The sequence below is a fragment of the Otolemur garnettii genome, unplaced genomic scaffold (genome assembly GCF_000181295.1).
Source record: "Otolemur garnettii isolate 467f Iridium unplaced genomic scaffold, OtoGar3 scaffold00063, whole genome shotgun sequence".
In the NCBI taxonomy this organism is placed as follows: Eukaryota; Metazoa; Chordata; class Mammalia; order Primates; family Galagidae; genus Otolemur; species Otolemur garnettii.
The window spans coordinates 8600346-8609793 of record NW_003852458.1 but is presented as its reverse complement, the minus strand read 5'-3'; the positions used below and the strand labels follow the sequence as shown (position 1 = coordinate 8609793).

General features: G+C 35.2%; 1 protein-coding gene and 1 long non-coding RNA gene across 5 annotated transcripts in view; one reads left to right on the top strand and one right to left on the bottom strand.

Moving 5' to 3' along the window:
- The window catches only part of LOC111726383, a 79553-nt gene that overhangs the window by 67003 nt on the left and 3102 nt on the right, over positions 1-9448 (bottom strand). The window lies entirely within an intron of this gene.
- The window catches only part of C6 (complement C6), a 59124-nt gene continuing 57849 nt past the window's right edge, over positions 8174-9448 (top strand). The window contains exon 1 of one of the 4 annotated variants that reach the window (XM_023515025.1): positions 8174-8390. The gene's annotated coding sequence lies outside the window, so the exon portion shown is untranslated. Of the gene's footprint in view, positions 8391-8441; positions 8812-9448 lie in introns of those variants that run through there. The other 3 variants (XM_012807059.2, XM_023515023.1, XM_023515024.1) reach the window with 3 other exon arrangements.

Here is a 9448-nt window from a genome sequence, read left to right as displayed (position 1 = left end):
ATGTTAACCAGTTTGATGGAAGTGTCTTGGATTGTGTATGAAAACACCACACTGTACCCCCAAAGTGCATCAATGTACACAGTTACCATTCAATAAAAAAAAAAAAAAAGAAACTGATGGGAGAAAAATGAATAGGAAAGCCAAGTCAAGATTATCAAGAAAAAGATCATGGATGATTTTCCTTTACTTTTCAGCCTTTCCAAATATCTAAAAAAAAGAAATATATATATATATGTGTGTGTGTGTGTGTGTGTATTATTACTTTACTAATCAGAAACAATGCAAAATAGCTATTTTTTAAATAACCTTACATTCTAAATGACTTCTGATTCTGACGCTGCCAGAGAACTCATTGATACAACAAACCTCCCAGCTTGGGCAGCACCTGTTGCTTAAAGGAGTAGGGTGCTGGCCCCATGTGCCGGAGGTGGCGGGTTCAAACCCAGTCCTGGCCCAAAATTACAAAAAACAAACAAACAAAAAACCTCCCCGCAAAAGCAAATCTAAAAACTAAAATTAAAAAGGCAATAACCAAGGAAAAATACTCCAGTAATCAAGATACCATCCCTGGGGGTACTTAAAGATAAGAAAGAACAAAATAAAACAAGTTACTCCAAAGAGCAAAAGACCTCTAATTCTTCTTCTATCACTTATCTGTTGCATTTAGTTGGCTAATTGCTTTAGTATTCAGTTCCTTAGACTTTTCTTTATTAATATGATTTTACCTGCATAAAAATGGGAGTTGACCCAAAGCCTTCAGTCTTTTTCAGCATGAAGAAAATAATTCCCTAACTCCCACTCTTTACCTCTTCCCCCCTACTCTACTTACTAAACTCCTTTTTCAATCTAATAGGTCTTAGCTCGTGTATTTGTCCTCCAACCTTTGCTAACTTCCAAATCTAATTCCACATACTTTCTCATAGCACTCTATAATTTCTTACGGAATTTGTCAAATCTGATATTACATGCTTTTTGTGTGTTTGCTTAATAATATTGGCTTCAGTTAGCATATTGTAAGTATATTCATGAGGGAAAGGATGCTGTTTGTTTTATTCACATTTATAAATAAGCTTTCAAAAGACTTCTGATTTCAGGGTGGATTGGAAAATAGTTTGGGTTCACTTTCAACTCCCTTAAGATTAAATTTTGACGGATTGATAAGAAAATGTGACTTTTTAATCAGGTCATAAAAAGAATAAATACAGCTAAATGGCTGGCCCTCATTTTTGTAACTGTTTAAAAAACGTATCAAGAAGTCAGGAAAATTTTTGTCCTTGTATCATATGTCAACAGAGTTTGGGTTTTTTGTAACTGTAAGTCTGTTTCTTGTCACATTTATAAAAAATACAATTAGTCATCAGAGTGTGGTTATTTTAAAAAGCAACCTCCTGAAACACTTTTCAATTTTTCCCTTTTCTTTCATTCCCCTCACTTCTTTGGCTGAAGTCCTGGTAGTGTGCAGGATGACTGGGGACTGCTGTCTTCCAACCCTGGATTAAATACTCTCTGCATGGTGATGTTAATGGGATTGTCAGACTTCCAAACATTTGAAGGAGATAATTTCTCTCCCTGAAGAACTCTGAAAAGAATTATATTTATTTGTGTAATGTCTCAAAGAGAAGGTATGTTTCATCTCTCACTTTCTTTCACCCTTTGATGTTGTTAAACTTGCCGTTGTTTACATGACCCAATACAGCATTTCTTCCTTTGCCTTACAAACATAACCAAGACACCAATAATCTCTAACCTGGACTTTTTTCCCCTTCTTTCCAGGCTTCAAGTATTGCACTGTGTTTAGAAGATCATATCACCATGATCGTTAGCTTTTCAGTAGTTTTCCACAACCTCAAAATTCAGAATAGAAATTTTCCCTCAAAGTACTTTGTCAATGCTATATCTAGGAGCTCACATCTCTCTTCATTGCTTTTATTGCCTTGTTTCTGAGCTACTTACAACCTAGAGAATAAGTGGTGTTCAACACAGCCCACTCAAAGCTCTCTCAGCCTCCAGATCTGAACTGGGAATTGCCTCTCTTTTTCAGCCTCCTCTCTCCTAATGACCTTTTCTCAAGGAAACAATCCTGGCTTGGAAGCATTTCTGTCTCTCCACTGCCCTAGGAGATAAAGCATTTTAGCAGACATTTAATGAATGTATTAATTTCTATAATCTCTGGTCATTGTATGTAGTTCACAGAGATCAGTTCATTGACATAAGTTTGCACGGGGCTCAGGGCTGACACCAGGTGACACATGTGGCTTGGATGAAGAGGACAACATTTATTCCGATTGAGCAGTGCCATGTCATGCACTTATGAAAGTGTTTGAATATATATTGTGAAATTGTTTGAAAATCATAAAATACATCTTAGTTAGGGATCACTTGTTTATAGGTAACAAAAACATATACAAAGTATAATTTATTGGAAAACACAAGGTGCACTTTGTAAATTACAAGGGAAGGAAGTGCAGGTGGGCCTCAGGAGGGAAATATTTACATTTTCTGGAGCCACCTGGTCTCACATTTACATTTATTCAAATCCCCGCCTCATTCATCTTTTTTTCTTATAAAAGACATTCTCTATTCTTCTTGATTGCTGCTGAAGCAAACCTCACCTTTTACTGGTACCTCTAAGTTTCATACCCTGCATGTGGGTTAATCGCACATGAAGTCCGATTGACCCATACCCGATCCTGGCCTATCATCTTTGTCTAAGGGTCGGAATCATGAGATCTGAAACCAACTTAAGTCCTGTAGGATTAGATTTTTTGAGATCAGGCTGGACAGATTTTCTTTTAGAAATCATAGATCCAGGAGAAAATAGAGGCAAAAAGAATAATCTGCATTTTTAAGAAGACATTAGATTTGAATAAACATTAAAATACTTCACCCTATAATTTGCCTACTTATTTTGTTTTCCCTCTACTTGCCCCAGTAGATCATAAATTCTATGAAGGCAGGATGTGATTTTCTACTTTGTTTAATGCTAAGTGCTGAGAACAGTGCTTTACATTAAATTGTTACAAAGTTAGTAAATAAAAGCCTTTGAATAATGATAATGGTGGTAATTATAGTGAATGTGACCTTAAGACAAGTGAATAAGTGACTATATGCATAAAAGAGGTTATGATTTATGATTTCTATGAGAAATGGATTTTGGACAATTTTTAGTACCTCTTACATTTCTTTTCTATCTATCAATATTTTAAACTGAAGTTCTTGAAACAATCAACCAAACATATTCATCTTTGAGTCTTTAGGTCTCATCATGATGCTTGGTGCTTAATGGGTGGATGTTTATAGAGTGAATGAAAAGATTAACAAATTGTGGTGTATGTGCACCATGGAATACTATGCAGCCATAAAAAAGATGGAGACTTCACATCTTTCATGTTTACCTGGATGGAGGTGGAACATATTCTTCTTAGTAAAGTATCTCGAGAATGGAAGAAAAAGTATCCAATGTATTCAATACTACTATAAAGTCAGTATATAACCACCTACACATGCATGTGAATGGCAAAACATAACTATAGTCCAGAAAGATGGAGGGATGAGGCAGGAGAGGGGAGTGTGGGGGGGGAACCGGGAGGAGGGAGTGTATTTGGGAGGACCTAACCTAATGTGCATACTGCAATGATACATTTCTAAACTATTAAGAATAGAGCATGAATGTCTTACCACAACAAGTAAGCGAGGAGATGGTTATGTTAATCAGTTAGATGTAAGCATTCCACATTGTATATCAAATCAGCACATTGTACCTCATAAATGCATTATGTACACAGTTATGATTTAATAAAGAATTTTTAAAAAGGATATGACAAGATACTGTTGTTCCTATAGCAATCTGAAAAGTGCTTTGCAAACCATAAAATGCTAGCCAAATATTAGACTGTTATTTTCACTATAGCAGAGCTTTGGGGAAATTGCTGTGGTAACAGCATTCAAGATGCATGGAACAACTAGAGGTCAAGAGGCAAACTGAAAAGCTGACTCAAAAATCTAGGCAGGAGCCATTTCACCTCAATCAACTTTTTGTTGTTTTTCTCCCAGATGGCCCTAAATTAGCATCTAATTTGGTTTCTCTGCAATCCCAGAAGAGGAAAAACTTGCAGAGGTTTGATTTGTTTTATCTCAAACTGTATTGTTAATACTATCCATGTAGATCAATTTTAGATTAAAGCCTAAATAATGGTTTGTTTTCATGCCAAAGAATCACCAAGGAGTTTATTTGATTTAATATCATCAATATCCATTGTTCAATGATTAAGTAAATGTCATAATAAAAACAATTCTTAGAGCATTTTTCTGCAGGAAAGATTGTTGCCTCTTATGCTAAACACATGAGAATCTACAAAGTAGCATTTAACTATACATAGGTGTAGGCATATTCAGCAATTTTCTCACAAATTCAAGACAATTCAATTCAATCAAAATTTATTTAACTTTTATGTTAATTAAATATAAAGATAAATATTATTTAGGCTTAGTCATTAACAACTTTGAATTTATTAGGTGGTTAAGAGAGAATGGATTATAATAAAACATACAACTATCATAATACCTGGCAATATAAGGTTATTTTCATGTAAAAGAGAGCTATATAAGTTTAAAAGATGGAGGAATCACACAATATTTTATCTAAAAGGTGGGATGATAATAAAATATGACAAAGAATTAAGAAGTAAATACATTTGGAATGGCCCTTAAAGAAGAGATATGCAATACACTGAATTTGAAATTAAGGAAGAAAAAATTGCAAGGAATAAATACATCAGCCAGAACAATGGTTCAAGTAGGGACTTAATTCAATGATTTCCTTAAAAGAATAACATTGAGATTTTGAGGAGAGTTATACCACTAAGAGATCAGCTATAGAATGAATAACTTGGCAGAAGAGATTAGAAGAAATTACAGGAATCCTAAAGCTTAGAAACCAGCTAAGCCACTTACTCAATCTATGAGATATGATTTCTTAAGGACTGGAAGTGAAGCTGTAGCCTTTCCAGGTGGTGAGGTGGAAAATGGTGAATACATAGACAAGAGACACTTCAAAGACAATGGCTAAATAAAAGAGAAAGTCTTTTTATCTTTTTTTGAAAGCATTTTATCTTATCTTCATAGATTTAGCATTTAGAAGGATAAGAAAAGTGGAGTAGAGAGGATTCAATTGCCATAATATAGTGTTCTATTCAGATCTTATTCCTGGACTTGGAATACTGAGATGAACTAGGAAGTGAATACTGAGGTGAACTAGGAAGCAATCAACAAGAGTGGTGGATAATCCTGTGGAAGTAGCTGAAATCTCTAATAAAAGGAAAGAGGCTGAGGACAGAATATCCCAGAAGAGTATAGGAAAAGGATCACAGAGGAAAGCAAAAGAGGAATTTCCTAAATGTTCAGGGAAAATACATGCATTGTATTGTGTCCAGAAACCCACCAGTGGATGGAGAAGAGGCTATTCTGTTTGACAATTAAGAGCTTAGTAATGGTCATTGACAGACAAGTTCATGTAGGCTAGATGTATTGCAAAGAGTAAAGTGAATGAGCAGTAGATGGTGAGATGTTACATGCAGTTAATTTAGACCATCCTAATAATTTTAGCGGTAAAGGAAAAGAGAAAAAGAGAGTGGTAACCTGAGGTCCAAAGCCACTTCTATTTCCTCTGTCTTTGAGAGTTTTGATCTATGATTTTCCAAGTGAAATAGTTCAATTAGCCATTTTACTTCACTTTATCTACTCACATATTGACTGACAAAGTACACTCTGAACAATTTGTGAAATAAATGGGGTCATTAGTCCTGTCTCTAATGAGAAATTATAGTATTTTTGCTATAATGATAATATGTAAATACTTAGCATGTGAAAAAGCCTTCAGATAGCAGCTTCCACTGTTCATTATCTTATATAGGGGGTTATTTTCTTGGCAGAAAATACCATTTGGCTGTGAATCTATCATCATTAAAAGAGGAATAATGGTTTGTAACAGAATACATATTCTTCTGGAAAATGATAATTGCTTCATCTTAACTTTCAATGTTCTGTCTCTAATTTCCTCCTACAACCTTCTGTTTCTTTATAATTATTGGCTTTTTCTACTGGTCAGTCACTAGCAACTTTCTATTTTATGAAAATAGGGCATTTTATGTGAAAAGATATTCCATGTCACCAACCAGCACTTTATAAGGCCTACAGTTGGTGAAACAGCTCACTCAGTTTCAGTAAATTTCATGGCAAGCTCCGTTTCTCAGCAGTATAGCACATATCCAAATATTATTTACAAAGCACCTATACTTTTTGCAAAGGCAGACCTGAGTACAGCTGGACACAAGTAATTGACTCCTGTCTTGAAGATGATCTCCCACTCGTCAGCCCCAAGCAACTACTTCCAAAGCCAACCAGACAACGTGTTGTGCTTAACAGACCAGAAATCTCTCCCTATAGGTCATGGCTTTTTCTGTAAAGGGCCCAGCAGTAAATATTTTAGGCCTTTCAGGCTACATGTACAATCTCTGCTCAACTACTTAACTCTACCGTTACAGCGTAAAAGCAGCCATAAACAATGATTATTCCATTTCATTCCAATAAAATGTTCTTTACAAAAATGGACTGCAGGCGAGATTTGCCTCACTGGCTTTTTTCCAATTAAGCTCTAGAAAAAGTCTCAGAAAGGTACTATATAACTTAACCATCCATGAGGACCCAAGGTTGGGAACCCAAATAAATTGTTGCAAAGTTGTTACATTCTTAGTTGATCCCAAGTCAATTCTAGCAATTGGATCACAGACTTTTATCTCAACAATTCCCCCATACCACCTTTAACTCTCTCCACCTGTGTGGCATTCCACCTCCCTACTTCTCTTTCCTTCTTAGGGTCCACATTACCTAAAAACCCCATCCTATAGTTTCTGACCTTGCATCTCTCCAGGTTATGACTTCTAGAGTTTGCCTTTGGCTCCAAATACCTTGACCCCAGAAAAATGTCTTTTACTTTAGAGCCTGAAGGGTCAACTAGAGAAAGAAGTGCACACACTTAAATGATATGTTTTCTTGCCCAATTACCAAAGATTTCCTCTTTTATTCATCTTCTGGCTACTCAAGCATAAAGCTATATCAGCCCTACATCATTGTCAACAGTGGACGGCAACACCCCTTTACACCACTCAACGTTCCTCATAGCCTCAACTTTCTTTAAAGTCTCAATATAATGTAGGAAAAAGGAAAAAGACTATATTTCAGATCGTCTATATTGTGATTCTGACTTAACTCTAGCCTTGGTAAAATTGCTACCCTACATATCAACGCATGTTACCTCTGAGTGGTGGTTTCCCAGCTGCGCTTCAAAGAATCTTTAGACCTATGAGGATCATCATTTCCTACCATGTAGTGAAAATTTAAGTTGTCTGGGGAATAATTGTTTGAACTGTTTTCCATATTGAAGGTATAATGAACATTTTTAAAAAGATATTTTCCACAGCTTTGGAAAACAATTGAAAAAAACTCATTTCACAAATGAAGTAGAAGAGTCCCGATGAAGTAAAGTGATTGAAGATAGCATAGCTGGTTAGTGCAGAATCAAGACCAGAATATGTCTCCACATTCTCAATCTCTGCAGTTTTCTCCTTCTGTTGCACGATTTTTCTTCTTCTTCACTTTATTATGATATCCATATTAGTCAGTCTCAAGCTACGTTATGACCCCTCACAGAAGCATCATCATTAGTTATAAAGAGCCCTTTTGACCAAGGTTGTTTAAACTTTCCCAAATTAAATTTTCTATTTTGTTTTACTGACATATGGAAACACTTTTTCTATAATCAGTTTATATCCAGAAATCTTATTAAATTCATTTATTAATTCTAATGCTTGTCTATAGAGCATTTAGAATTGTCTTCATATGTAATCATATTGCCTACAAATAACATTTTCTAAGTATTTCTCAATATTCTATAATCAGAAAAGATCAGAATCTACGCATACTTTGAATAAATGGACCTAAGGAGGACAGCAATTTTAAGCAATTAATTTAAAGAACTTTTAGAAATGGAATCCGAGATTTTCCTGCAGTAGCAATACCTATTTAGCCCTTGAAGGAGAAAAATCACTGAAAATTCAGGACCCTGTGTGATATCTCTTGCTTAGAGTTTCAGGGTTACTGCTGATTGGCATAATCATTAGCAAAATTCAAGTTTGCACCGAATGTTTACTCTGACAACACTCTGGGTGTAGCTAAGTCTCTGGGATATGACGACATTACCTGTGTTCGCCAGCAGTAGGAAAAGGTTTGTTTGGATTAATGTTCAGCCCTCTTCATTGTGTAGACCTATTGTTTCCTCAATAAATTGCAGATTAAGGATTAAGTCCCTGGACACCACAAACTCTGCTTTCAAGGTGAGTGACATAATGATTTTATTTTCAATCTTAATATTTCAGAATCATTTTCTTTCATGAAAACACATAACAGCCAATAGCCATCTTTTTATCTTTCTCGAAAAATAAGAAATTACTACTTTGTTTAAATCTCAAAAGAAGCAGCGGTTCATGTTTATCAAATGTCTGTCCCTTCCAGAGGACATTTGAGATCAAGTTTCTCTATAAGTTAAACTGCAACTAAAAGTAAAACAAACGTACTCTTTAGCCAAGGTCAGTCATCGCCTGGACATCAGTCTACCTTGGCAATGGTAAATATCATTTCTTGAGCCTCTGCACAAGTACAAAAGGGAAAAAAGTCATAAATAAGAGATTCAAGGAACTTATAAGGAGATGGAAAGAAAGAATCTACTGTTGAAGGTGAACTAGAGCACCCTGTCAGGTAAGATGTGCTGAACTGTCTTGTGGACAAATAGTTCATCTGAGTAAAGTACATCAGAAGGTGACAGGTTAGAACAAAATAAACTTAATTTTAATTCTCTAAATGCTTACAAAGCCATCTCAATGGTTTTATGGGGCCATTGGTTTTTAGAAAGTTCAAAAAGGGAGGACAATTATGAGAAACCTGCAGAATTGCTGCCCTTGTCCCGTGGCACGGAGGGGGTGATTACCCCCAGCTGGCTTCCTCCACTCACTGAACATTGTGTTGTTCCACATTTGTGTGAAAATTGTACAATAATGGGTAAAATAACTACATGTAATTTAGATGCCTCCAAAATGTCTAGAGATGCTGGAAATTTATAAATAAGGGACCATGTTATATTAAATGTTGGGTAGCATAACAAAAAATATTCAGAGAAATTATTATCTCCATTTAAACGAAATTGTTTTTACATAAACCATGTTCTTCCTAACAATAAAATATTACAAAAGAAGATATCAATTAGCCCTTTATTACCATCTTAATTTAGATATCACTTTCTAAATTGTTTCAAAACAGTTATAGACAGAGATCAGAATATTTTATAAGGGTTCTGGTCTTGCAATTTTTGATGATAACTGGAATAAGACCTACCTAT